The following is a 14,070-nucleotide window of genomic DNA, read 5'->3' on the forward strand; positions in this document are numbered from 1 at the left end:
CCGTAGGGTGTTCATTAAAAAAGGATGACGCACAGGATGACCACGTGCCTAAAAACGATGCTTGGCGTTGGATTGTTCAGGCTTCCACATCGCGCATTATTTCTGATAATGCATACTTTGGCAGCCATTAACCCTCTCTTAACGCACGTCGTGGAAGCATAAAGCGTCCTCCACGAAGTGCGTTAATTTCTGATAATGCACACTTCAAAGGCCATTATCCTGCATTTACCATGGTCACTTACAAAAGAAATAAATATTCAATCCGTTATTAGTAATTTATTCTTGTTATTTTTTCAGTTTAAATCGCTTTTATACAAAAAACAGACGATTTGTTACGTGGTGAAGCGCATTGTCATGTTACCGTGGCAACGCGCGACTTCGACTGCAGCGGCAGAGGAAAGCGATATAATGTATATGCTGATCATTAGGTTGGGATAAATAAAGCATCAGTTCAGAGAGAAAGTTCACCTCTTACCGCTTGTTTTTGTCCAGATGCTGAAGCCAAAGTCAGGTTTAAAGAAACCAGCTCAGTGATATAGAACATTTAAGCTGTTTGATCTGAACTTTTGTTATCTTAGTTTTTTAGGTGTGTATTATCACTGTGGATGATTACTTTTTAATCCACACCCAGCAGCCAATCAGAATTGAGTATTCACCTGCACCATGGTATAAATGTTTGCCAATTACTTTGTCTTCACTAATTTTCTTCTTGTTTTTCATCATCCTCCAAATACTCCATGCCGAATGATGCTGTGATATTGGCAGGAATGAGACCATACGGGGGGCTGCACTCCCAGCTTGCAGCCTGGACAGTTGGTTTGTTATCCTGTGCCCAAAGCAGTTGGTTGCTTGACAAAATTGGCATAAGTGAATCCTCTGAGTAAAGCTATGTTCACACCACCTTCGGCAACACGCGTTCAAGCAACTACTGTGGAAGAAAATCTCTGTAAACGCATGTATTTACACCTTTTGGGTTTTCCTATTCATAACTCTCACGCAACTCCTATGCAAGTTTCTACAACTGCTTTCAGCCATTGAACGTGAGTACGTTAAACCAGGTCAGACTTTGACCTGTCAGGGACTTGAATTTGGTAGTGATGTATGGATAAAGTCTCTTTTCATTCACAGAAGTGCCAACCGTTTGATAATTAATCATGAAGAAGAAATTAACAATTGCAGTTTGGAGTGAAACAGGGCACTTGTGGCTTGCCCTGTGTTTTCTATATAAAAAGATAAGATGTTTTTCAAACAAAATGTTTTCCATCTGCTCCTGATTCCCCTGATTTGAATAAAGAAATACAAAGAAATACAATTTTTTGCTTTATATATGTAGTAGAGTGGTAGTTGGCCAGCCAATTCCCTCTGGTTGTTCTATTTGTTATAGTTTTAAAATATTGAAACGGTTTTTTGTGTGTGACTATTGACTGTTTTTGCAACTTAGCTGTCATGTGCCATTACGTGTTTAGCCAGTAGAGGGCAGTGTCGCGGGAGTCACCGTTGAACATTTATTTTGAAGAAACACAAGGCTTCCTGTCTTCCTGTTTTAGCGTTCTGACTCCGTTGTTTTTTCCGCATGAATGAAAAGCTCTTCAAGAAAGAAAGTTATCTGTGATGTTGTAAGAGAACGAGAGTCGTGGTATTGAGGGCACCATTACACCTGTGTACCGTGTGAGAGGGCGGCGCCATTTTCAGTGTTCCTAAATGTGAAGTACAGCTAAGAACTAGTCCACTGCCGTATTTTATTTGTTGCCATTTAAAAGTTTTGTATAAATCTTTTGACAAATCCAGTTGCCACAGAACCACCTGTTTTTTGTGTTGTCTAGAGAGCAAGTCTGGCATTTTTTATTTTTTTTACAAGAATAAATTGCTGTATAAAACCCCAGTCATTGTGTCCTGTGAGGCAACATCATTTCTCCAGGCTACACAATTTTGGTACCAGGAGTGGGGTCACATAAAACAGCAAGTTGTTTTTTCATTTGATTTATATTATTTTTTGCAACAGTGTGGTTACTTTTAGTTTAAAAATACGGCAGTGGTGAAGATTGCAGGAAATATCTGCAGGACTTGTTGAAAGACTGTGGTGGAAGCGATCACGAGTGCGAGACGTGCTGAGGAGCTCCAGAGTAACTGCAATCTGCCTGCCTGCAATCAAGATTGCCAGATCTGCAAGAAGTCAACTTTAGCTGTGGTTTGAGTCAAAGACTGTATCCTGAGCACAAGTGTGGGACTTTTATATATTATACCCTAAAGTGTACTAATTCAAGACTGTTAATTTTATTATGTTGTCTGGGTCAGGAGATGAAGGTTCTTCAAGTAATGGTACTGACATGCCAGCTCAGGGTGCAAGTGCACCATTACGGTTCAGTAAGGAGCCCAATAATGAGTTACAAGATCAGCTAGAAGAGCTAGCCAGGTTGAGGGATGATCTCATCAGGTTAAATGATGAGACCAGGGCCCAGAGAGATAACAGCAACCATACTCTTGCTCGTTCCTACATCTATGTTCCCAGAGAACGGCAAATTCAGGTTTTTACTGGAGATCCTGTTAAAGATGGAAGGTTCTTAGAGGAGTTCATTGAAGAGACTGAGAGAGCTCTAAGATCAAGAGAGCAGACACCTGAAGAGCAGTGTGACTTTATACTCTCCCTTTTACGTGGCCCAGCACTAGAGGAAGTGCGATTATGTATGCAGGGTCACTCGGTTGGGTCCAGGGATGTGTTTGGCTACTTAAGAAATGCTTTCGGGGAAAAACGTAGCACCACTCAGCTTTTGCAGACGTTTTACAATCGTAAACAAGTAGAAGGAGAGGACCTGCGTGATTATTCCCATGCACTTTCACAGATTCTGAACTCTGTAAAGAAGCAGTCACCAAATGTCATACCAGATGAAAAGACCATCCTGAGAGATCAGTTTATTGAAGGTTTGAGGGAAGCACCTCTCAGACGTGAACTTAGAAAGCTTGTCAGAGAGAAACCACAATCCAATTTGTTAGATGTGAGAAATGAAGCTCTTCTCTGGGAGATGGAAGATAACAGATCACATCGCTCAAAAGTTGTAAAAAGCTACCAAGTACAGTCCGAGAGTTCAGACGTCCAGTGTTCTGAAATTAAGACAGCTAGCCAAGATAACCGTAATGCAGTGTTGGAAGAGGTTCAACGAGTTATTGCCCATCAAGGAGAACAGTTGACTCAGTTAAGCAAAAGCCTGACTGCTCTGGCTACTACTGTGAGTGAGATGTGGAGACCCACACTGTCAGCCGGACCCAGAGCACGGCCACAGCCTAGGTTCACCCCGGATGGTCAACCAATTTGCTTTAAGTGCAGAGGTGCCGGACACATTGCCAGGAAGTGTCCCCAAAACAACCGAGTGTCAGTTGAAACTCCATTGACCCCTCCAACAGCACAGGAAAACTTTCACCCTCGATTGTTATGAGCCAGACAATTCGGGGGCAAGCAGTTGGCTCTTCAGGAGAAGTCTTTGACAGACAAGCAGTCTTGGAGCGAGCAGTAGGAAAATGCAAGACAGTGGAGATAAAACTGCAAGGTGTTGGAGCCACTTGTCTTCTTGACACTGGTAGTCAAGTTAGTACAATTTCCGAAAGTTTTTTCAACAAACACTGGTCTGGGAAAGATTCAAGGGTGCACCCTGCTTTTGAGTGGCTAAAAATCACAGCCGCTAATGGACTGAACATACCCTACATTGGCTATGTGGAACTGGAAGTTGAGACCATGGGGATCACTATCCCAGAAAGGGGTTTCCTCATTGTAAGAGATTTAGAAAATTCTCCTTCTGTTCCTTGTCTCTTAGGCATGAATGTTATCAGCAAGTGCAGAGAACTTGTTCACAGTCAGTTTGATACCACTCTGGAGAAGGGGTTAGAGTCAAGTTGGAGGGAAATTTTTCAAAGAGTGCAGACTGCTAGTGTAGTGACTCGAACCACATTTGCTAGAGTTGCTAGTAAATCTCCATGTCGCATTCCAGCGTTGGCTGCTGCTACTGTCATGTGTAAAGGGCTTAGAACTGTTTGTGAAAATGGGCCCAAAATGCTGTTAGAGCCAACCACTGTGCCCTTACCTGGAGGTTTGGTTGTTGTACCAACTCTGGTAGGATCTGAGAAGCACCTTTTTCCCGTTCAAGTCATGAATTTGTCAGATGAGGATATTTGGTTAAATTCCAAGACAAGGCTAGGAGTTTTGATGCCAGTTGACAGTGTCAAAAGTGATGAGATCTGTGAAGTCCAGTTTAAGCGGATTGCCACAGATGTGGATGAAGTAAGCATTAGCAAACCTACCGATTCACCTGCAGATGTCCAGTCTGTGTTAGATGAGCTTAATGTTGACTGTACACCAGAACAGAAAGCTAAACTTGATTTTCTGTTAAACAAATTCTCTTTTGTGTTTGCAACAGAAGATGAGGATCTGGGTTATGCAGACAAAGTGCAACATGAAATCCACTTAACTGATGACATGCCTGTGACACAGCCATACAGACGGATCCCTCCCACTCAGTACAGTGAAGTAAGGGATCACATTGGTAAACTTTTGAAGAAAGGGGTAATACAAGAAAGTTCCAGCTCATATGCCTCACCAATTGTGTTGGTTAGAAAAACAGATGGTAGTCTGAGACTCTGTGTTGACTACAGGAAATTAAATTCAAAGACCAAGCGAGATGCGTTTCCGCTTCCAAGGATTGACGAGAGTTTTGATGCTCTAAGAGGTGCAAAGTTCTTCTCTACCATTGATCTTGCCAGTGGGTACCATCGGGTAGCCATGCATGAAAGAGACAGGCCAAAAACTGCGTTCACTACACCATTCGGTCTCTATGAATATGTGAGAATGCCTTTCGGTGTCTGTAATGGACCAGCCACATTTCAGAGACTTATGCAGGCTACCATGAATGATCTAATTTTTCAGATCCTACTGGTTTATCTTGATATTTTGTTTTTTTCAGAGACATTCGATCAGCACTTGGAAAGACTTGAGGCTGTTCTTAAGAGGTTAGCTGAGACTGGTTTAAAAGTGAAGCTCCAAAAATGTGCGTTTTTGCAGCGCTCTGTGAAGTTTCTTGGTCATCAGGTCTCAGCAGAGGGAGTGGGCACGGATCCGTCCAAAGTTTCAGCTGTTAAGGATTGGAAGGTGCCGACCACGGTGAAGGAGCTACAGTCCTTTCTGGGATTTTGTAGTTATTACCGGAAGTTTATTAAAGGGTTCTCTCAGATTGCTGGGCCACTGCATGATGTAGTGCACAAGTGTTCAAAGACAAAGTTGGGGAAGTTGAGAGATTTGTGGACTCCTGAGTGTATCTCAGCTTTTGAACTGTTGAAGGAAACACTGACCTCTGCACCCATTTTGGGATTTGCCGATTTCACACAGCCTTTCATGGTTGAGACAGATGCAAGTCTGCATGGGCTGGGTGCTGTTCTGTCTCAACAGCAAGGAGACACCAGAAGGGTCATTGCTTATGCTAGTCGTAGGTTACGTCCAGCAGAGAGAAACGACCGTAACTACAGCGCAATGAAGCTCGAGTTGCTAGCCCTGAAATGGGCTGTTGCAGAAAAATTCAGAAGCTACTTACTTGGTTCCAAGTTTGTTGTGCTGACTGACAATAACCCATTATGTCATCTCAAAACTGCGAAGTTGGGTGCAATAGAGCAGAGGTGGATGGCCCAACTGTCAATATTTGACTTTGAGGTTAAATATCGCCCTGGATGTTGTAATGCAGCAGCAGATGCTCTTTCAAGACAAGAGTTTGCAGGGGAGTCTGAAACAGATCCTGATTCCGACCTGGATGATTGTATTCCTCTGTGTAACCTGATCAGGGGAGGGTCACCACTAGAATTGGATGTGGTTGAAAAAGGTCTTGAGTGTTGCAGAATAAGGCAAATCCGTGCAATGGAGCTCGGGACTGGTGGAACAAAAGAACAAGGCAACACTCCCACATTACCAGGTTATACCAGAGCTCAGTTAATGGAGTTTCAGAGAAATGACCTCACCCTCCAGGAGTTCAAAGTCTTTTGGGATAAAAAACGGAAACCAACACCAAAAGAGAGGGCAGGACTGTCAAAACCTGTAAAAAGGTTGTTGAAACAATGGAGTTTCATTCAGCAGCGAGAAGGCCTGTTCTACAGGGTAGTGTCAGAGCCTTGCCATGGAGAAGTATGGCAGTTGCTCCTCCCTTCTTGTCTCAAGGACCAGGTTCTTGAGAGTGTTCATAATAATATGGGCCATCAAGGTAGAGAACGGACTGTCAAACTGTTAAAGGACAGATGTTTCTGGGTTGGCCTCTATGAAGATGTGGATAAATGGATCAGTAACTGTGAAAGATGTCTTTTGTCAAAAATGCCCCAGCCAAAGATCAATGCACCAGTACAGGCATTCATGGCATCTCGACCGTTGGAGGTGATTGCTGTTGATTTCACCGTCTTGGAACCAGCTTCAGATGGCCGTGAAAACGTTTTGGTTGTGACTGATGTTTTTACAAAGTTTACACAGGCCTTTCCCACAAAGGATCAGAAAGCTGACACCACAGCCAAAATTCTTTTAAGAGAGTGGTTTATGAAGTATGGTGTGCCTCAAAGACTGCATTCTGACCAAGGAAGAAATTTTGAAAGTCAGATCATTGCAGAACTGTGCAAGTTGTATGGTGTGAAAAAATCCAGGACTACCCCTTACAGGCCTCAAGGAAATGCTCAGTGTGAAAGATACAACCGAACACTTCATGATTTACTGAGAACACTGCCACCAGAGAAAAAACGGCGATGGACAGAGTTCCTGCCGGAGGTCGTGCATGCTTATAATGTCACCCCTCATTCCACAACGGGTTATTCACCTTATTTCCTCCTTTTTGGAGTTGAGCCCTACCTTCCTGTTGACGCACTACTAGGAAGTGAGCATGTGACCGACCACAAACAGGACTGGTTGTCCATTCACCGTGAAAGGCTTAAACAGGCTCATGTGAGGGCGAAAGAATACACAGAGCAAAAAGCAGCTGAAAGAATTTCTTACCTTAACAAGAAGGTATATTGTCCCGCGATAAACACTGGTCAGTTAGTGCTGTTGCGCCACCGACCTTTGGGAAGACACAAAATTCAAGATGCTTGGGGGCCAACTGTTTATAAGGTAGTGGACATACAAGGCACAACGCACACGGTGGAACCTGTTGAGGGAGGTCCCACTAAACGGATTCATAGGTCAGAGTTGAGACCTTGTGTGCCGCCGGCGCCCAAACCCAGAACCAGGAAAGAGTGGCAAAGCTGTCTTCAGCCAGGGTTTGAAAATGAACCAAGGGTCCAAGATCCTGAATTTGTTGTAGAGGATATCTACCCTCTCCCTCACTTCAGCCAGCCACAGGAATGTGCTGATATAGAGGGGTCAGCTTCTGTTGTTTCAGAAAATCCAGATGAAAGTCATTCAAGAAGATCTGAAGGGGTTGACTTTCTTGTGGAGAACAATGAGTCGCTTGCCATGAACCGGGTGCCAGAACCGGAGCTGAGACAGAGTGATAGTGTGGACGCTAATGCCAGCCCAGCACCAATTCCTGCCATTAGGAAAAGCAAGCGAACAACTGCAGGGTCTCATTCGAACCCTTTTCATTTGCCAAAGTCAGCCTGTAATGCTATTACAGTGAGTACGGACATGACAGCGCAGGTATTAACTAGTTTGGGAACAGCGTTGTATGAGAAAGCATTGCAAGGTGCATTTGATTCTGTTGAGGTTGTGTAGTCATTGTGGGCACTGACTATTTGCAGGGGAGAATGTAGTAGAGTGGTAGTTGGCCAGCCAATTCCCTCTGGTTGTTCTATTTGTTATAGTTTTAAAATATTGTAACGGTTTTTTGTGTGTGACTATTGACTGTTTTTGCAACTTAGCTGTCATGTGCCATTACGTGTTTAGCCAGTAGAGGGCAGTGTCGCGGGAGTCACCGTTGAACATTTATTTTGAAGAAACACAAGGCTTCCTGTCTTCCTGTTTTAGCGTTCTGACTCCGTTGTTTTTTCCGCATGAATGAAAAGCTCTTCAAGAAAGAAAGTTATCTGTGATGTTGTAAGAGAACGAGAGTCGTGGTATTGAGGGCACCATTACACCTGTGTACCGTGTGAGAGGGCGGCGCCATTTTCAGTGTTCCTAAATGTGAAGTACAGCTAAGAACTAGTCCACTGCCGTATTTTATTTGTTGCCATTTAAAAGTTTTGTATAAATCTTTTGACAAATCCAGTTGCCACAGAACCACCTGTTTTTTGTGTTGTCTAGAGAGCAAGTCTGGCATTTTTTATTTTTTTTACAAGAATAAATTGCTGTATAAAACCCCAGTCATTGTGTCCTGTGAGGCAACATCATTTCTCCAGGCTACATATATCCATGTATATGTCTTCGATCAACAGAAAAATGCCACAAGAACATGTTAAAAACACAAAAACAAAAATTTTATTGTCATTGTAGTGGGTCTTTAACACTAGAACGCCCAGGATTTTTCACTCCCCCTGCAGCGTCCAGAGCACAGCCAAATGGCTGGGTGGCTCGAAATGACTAATTCAACAGCATTCAATTAGCCACCTTTCATTTGTAAATGCAGCACTAAGCTACCTGATCATCTGGATGAAGACATGTCCTAGCTAACCACATTCTTTGCTCAGATCAGGGTGGGGGAGGTTTTTCTGCTTCAAAAGAGCCTCCAAGCTCTGACAAACTTTGACTCCCAGTGTGTCAACTGAAAAACCAAGATGCCTTATTTTTACTACCCTGAGCAGACATAGAAAATGATCCTGGAGCAATTCAACCCATTTGACTCTGAGGGAGAAGAGAAAGTCCTTTAGCTGGACTCAGACTGATATTTCTTTTGATAAGATTTCATGAACATCTTGTTCTCATTTGCTGATTCTAGCAGTTGTCTATCCATTTATTTTCTGGGCCTGCTCATCCTGGTCAGGATCACAGGGGTCTGCTGGAGCACATCCCAGCTAGTCACAAGCAACTGCGGAGGGGTACACCCTGGATGGGTCACCAGTCCATTGCAGGGCCACATAGATAAATAACCAGGCACACTCACATACACACCTATGAGATATTTAGTCATTTAATTTAACCACATGTTTCTTGGACTGGGGAGGCAAAGGAGGCCTATTTGACATGTTTTGGAATTTGTAGTTTCAACTAGAATTCAACAAAAAACAAAAAAAAATTAAAATAAACAAGTGAAACAACATATAACTTTACATTGCTGAAGGTTTTCATTGCTCAGATCTCAGAAATGAGATCACTGATGAGGAGATTTCATTGCCATCAGAAAAGAGAGGACGACAGAGAGGAGACACACTGTGCCAACAGAAAAAGCAAAAGATGGCACGATGTGGCATTCAGAAAAGGTTGGGAGGCCTCTCCATCACAGCACAATTGAATGTTACACTGCTGAGGAAGAGCCAACTGCTTTGGTCAGAAGTACGGTGTCGACTCGCTTACAGAGTTTCCTGTGTTTCCTCACTCTGAACATGCTTCAGACCATTCGGGACTGTGTTGTTCAGCATGAACGTCAGACAGAAGATGACAGCTGGTTCATGGCCCTCCCTGAACTAATGGGGTTCATTGCCATCCTCCTTGTGAGGGGGGGGATAACTTCCATCCATGCAAAACGCAAGATGCAAGATGGTTGGCGAAAATGGGAAATCCACTGATCTAAAAAAACTATGGTCAGAAACCACTTCAAAGATATCATGCGGCATTTACACTTTGATGTCAAGGGCACGCGCATGGAACAAGTTGGGACTGACAGGTTTCCTGCAATCTCCAATGTTTGTGGGTTTGTTCTTGCCAACTGCATCAAACTTTCAACCAGGAAAAATTCACTGGGAGCTTCCAGAATCAGTAAAAAAACCTTGCACAAGTACATGCGGGAGCTGAGAAGTTGAAAAAGGAATACCGTTTTTGGTGACAAGCTCCCATACCTGGCAAAGGGAAACGGGCAATTTGCCAGGTGAATAGTCAGTGCAAGAACAATAATGCCAGAGTGCGCTTTGTTGATTGCTACAAGTACACCATGTGGCAAATGCAGAAAGGAGATTTTGGGGCAGTACCAAGTATGCGCAGACAAGTAGTGGGTTGAAGATATGACTTTGACCACATGATTTCTTTGCTTGAACATTTCAGTATTATGTCGGTAAAGAAGTGTCTCTTGTGCATGAACGATAAATCTCAGCCAAAAAAGAAAAACCAAACTGTGGTGACCTCTTACTAGAAGTGACAGAGGTGAGGGGAAAAAGTGAAAACTTCCTCAGCCACTTGGCTTGTCCTTTTTGCATGCCAAAAGAACAACCTAATGGCTGAGCTGTTCATGTGCAAACTATGTTGAAGGCTGCTCTTTGGGCATGTAAATTTTAACTAATCCAGCCACTTGGCTGTCCCTACATTGTAGGTAGAAAAGCCAAATGGCTGCTCTACGGAACTTCTAGTGTTAATATGTTAATGCCTGCCTGTTTGGGGAATGGTGGTGGAAGGATGGTGCCCTTTAGTTGGATCTTCATGTTCTGTTTGTCCCCCTGCACCGTTGTTAATTAGACACAGCTGTTTTCATTTCTGTTCAATGTTTCAGTTCAACAATGTCAGATCATCTGTTTTGTCACCTTTTTGTCATTTCCATTGTTCAAAGTTTGTCATTTTTTAATTTATTCATCAAATGTCCACCATCACACAGTGTGGTAGTGATAAGTCTGGTCTTCTGGACAGTTTTAAGAAAAAGGACTAAACTACAGAAAAACTGCATATTTGGGATGTTTCTGGATTTTAAACCTTTTTTTCCCCTCTAAAAACGTGTTATTTGGTAAAAACATGTATTTAAGATGTATTGGTGGGCAAATGTGTATTGGCTATAGAGGGAGGTATGTTTATTTACAAAAGGTCGACTTTTTTAATATTCCAAGTTGCTACTTACCAGTTTATCTTTTTTTTCACAGTTTGTAGCTTAAAGTTTGATTTTTGTATTTGCAAAAAAGTTTTTTTTTGTTCTCTTTTTTCTTCTTTATTCAATCAATTGCTGGTAGAGATCAGCAAAGAGCTCTTAAATTGGGAAATAAGCTTTCTTCGCACAAAATGTTTTTCTTATGATTTCATTAGTTTGTATTCAGCAAACGTGTATATATTTATTTTTCATTTAACTTAGAATGAGTGAAGACAATAGATTTAAAAGGGTACAAACAGTTTTATGTCTGTAATTAAAGAAAACAGCCACATATTTGTGTCTCCTGATGACCTTGAACCTGTCAACACTCTTTTAAACTGCATTTTAGATATCAAGTTGTGGATGGCAGAAAACTTCTTACAGCTCAACCAGGACAAAACTGAAGTTTTAATCATCGGTTCTGAAGACAAGAGAGAGATGATTTTACCACATCTTCATAATTTTAAACCTTCTCCATGTGTGAGAAACCTGGGCGTACTTTTTGACTCTGAGCTAAATTTTATCCCACACATTAAAAATGTCGTTAAGACAGGATTTTATCATCTTAAAAACATTGCCAGAGTCCGCCCGTTCCTCTCTCTTGCCAGCACAGAAGTGCTAATGCATGCTTTTATTTTCAGTCGTTTAGATTACTGTAATGCCCTGCTCTCTGGTTTACCCAAAAAGTCTATTTCAAATCTACAGCTATTGCAGAACTCAGCGGCACGAGTTCTGACGAGGACCAGGGGGCGGGAACACATTACACCGATTTTAAAGTCGCTGCATTGGCTCCCTGTGCGTTTCAGGATTGATTTAAAAGTTCTTTTAATGGTTTATAAGTGTTTTTATGGTCTTGGGCCTTCTTATTTGAATGATATTCTTTTAAAATATGAGCCCTCGCGGACCCTGAGGTCCTCCGGTGCTGGCCTCTTAGTTGTTCCTAAAGTGAGGACCAAAACTTATGGTGAGGCTTCGTTCTGCCATTACGGTCCTCGCCTGTGGAACAGCCTGCCGGAGGGCCTCAGGGCCGCAGAGACTGTAGAGGTTTTTAAGAAGAGGCTCAAGACCCACCTTTTTAATTTAGCTTTTAGTTGATTTTAACTGCTAATTTATTCTATTAGTTTTATTATAGGCTATATTCTATACTATATTTCATTTCATTTTATGCATCTTATTCTCAGTTTTTTTTTTATATTTATTTTTTATTTTTTATTTTATTTATTTATTTATTTATTTTTTAATAAATCTTATAATTTTAGTATCTTATTGTGATTTTAGCCCCAGTGTTTCTTGTGGGAGTCTTTTCTGCCAGGGTTGCCGGCTTGCCCGGTGGCTGTTGTTGCAGTTCTTGCCCTTGCTGGGGCGGCTGGGGTTTAATTTTGCAGCCTCACGGCTGTGAAGTGGTGTTGTCCCGGTCTGGGTTGGCACTGTGGCGATGCTCCCGTGGCCGGGCTGGCTCCTGGTATGAAGAGATTCCCAAATGCCGTTTCCTCACAGCAGAGCCAAGCCTTGTTTGTTTGCTTGTTTGTTTGTTTGTCTGTTTGTTTGCTTGCTTGCTTGCTTGCTTGTTTGCTTGCTTGCTTGCTTTTTTATTTATTTATTCATTTATTTATTTATTTATTTATTTTAACTTGCATTGGTAGTCAACATTCATTGTCGTGGGTCATGTGCTTTCATGGAGGGGAGTGGGAAGGGTGTAGGGTGGGTTGGGTTTTTACTGTAATGTTGTGTGTTTTTTGTTTTTAATGTTAAAGCGCTTCGAGCTGCATGAAATGCATGATAAGCGCTATTTTATAAATAAAGTTTGATTTGATTTGATTTGAAATCATAAACTGTAATCAAAAACCTAAACCCAAACATTTATAAATGCACACATTTAAAACACACACACACACACACAAATATATATTAAAGGAAATTAAAACAAGAAAAAATAAATGAAGACTTTTAAAACAATGGAATTGTGTGTTTCTAGGCATTCATGTTGAGCATAATTGTGGTCTGAGGAGCATCCTATTTTGACACATGTAATCCTGTTTGTTAAAAGCAAATATCAGTGTAGCATAGGACAATCATTCCTGAGAATAAAAATGTTTGCATTGTTAATATGTACTCAGCTTTGTTTGGGAACTTCCAACTAGTGGCTGTGTCTACATTTGATACATAAAATTGAGAAACTTTGCAGTTCTGTCAGTCATGAAAGTGGGCATAGGAAAAGTTTTAAACAGTGAGGGTTAAATTCTGTAATTTGCAACTATTTATTTAAAAATCATTATTTTCATGTGGGAGTACGGACACCAAAATGTAAACTTGGTTCAGTCAAAGTGTTGGGCTCATTGATATTTTGCCAGTTAGTTGATGTTTCCAAAAATTTAACATTTTTGCTTCATTAGTCACACAAAAAGCAACATGAACATGTTGCATTTGTGCTCACAGAGACTTAATTTTATACTATGTCAATATTTTTTAAGTTACAACTTGCTTATTTTAGGTTAGTCTGATCATTTACAACAAATGCACAACAGTAGAGACAATAACATTTAACACATTTTGTATTAAAATGGATATAATTCCATCATAAAATCCTCAGGTTTTAAGTCTTCACCTTGAACCCGGGGAAACCCAAGATTTTTTGTTACTAGTTAAACTCTATGAGGAAATAGAGGCCTTTTGTATTGAGTTATATCCCAATGATCTACACTTTTTAAACATTAAGCAGAAGGTGACACACTAATCTTTAAAGACTGCATGAAGGAAGGAAAAGGAAAAGCAGGGCAAACTCTTTTAGAGTATTTACTTCTGCAATGACTTTATAACAGAAAAACAGGAATTGTAGTCAGAAGAATGGGTGGAAATACGATAGCCGAAGGAACTGGAAAGGTTGACACCCAGAATCTTTTGGTAGCCACTCCTAAACTGCAAACAATTGGGGGGGCTATATAACCTTGCATCTTCCTGGGGTGCTCGACTCTCCATCAGCACAACCATGGCAACAACTGGGATGCTTAAAGAATGGGCGATTGCATGGCTAACCCTGTGTGTTGGACTGTCTGCTGCTGCAACTGGTACGTATGGTCAGCCTTTTATTTGAAGTGAAATATATGTATGAATCTCCATCTATGCGCTATTAAAGTAAAAAATAAAA

The sequence above is a fragment of the Oryzias latipes genome, chromosome 6, assembly GCF_053564925.1.
Source record: "Oryzias latipes strain Hd-rR chromosome 6, Olatipes_Hd-rR_3.1".
NCBI lineage: Eukaryota > Metazoa > Chordata > Actinopteri > Beloniformes > Adrianichthyidae > Oryzias > Oryzias latipes.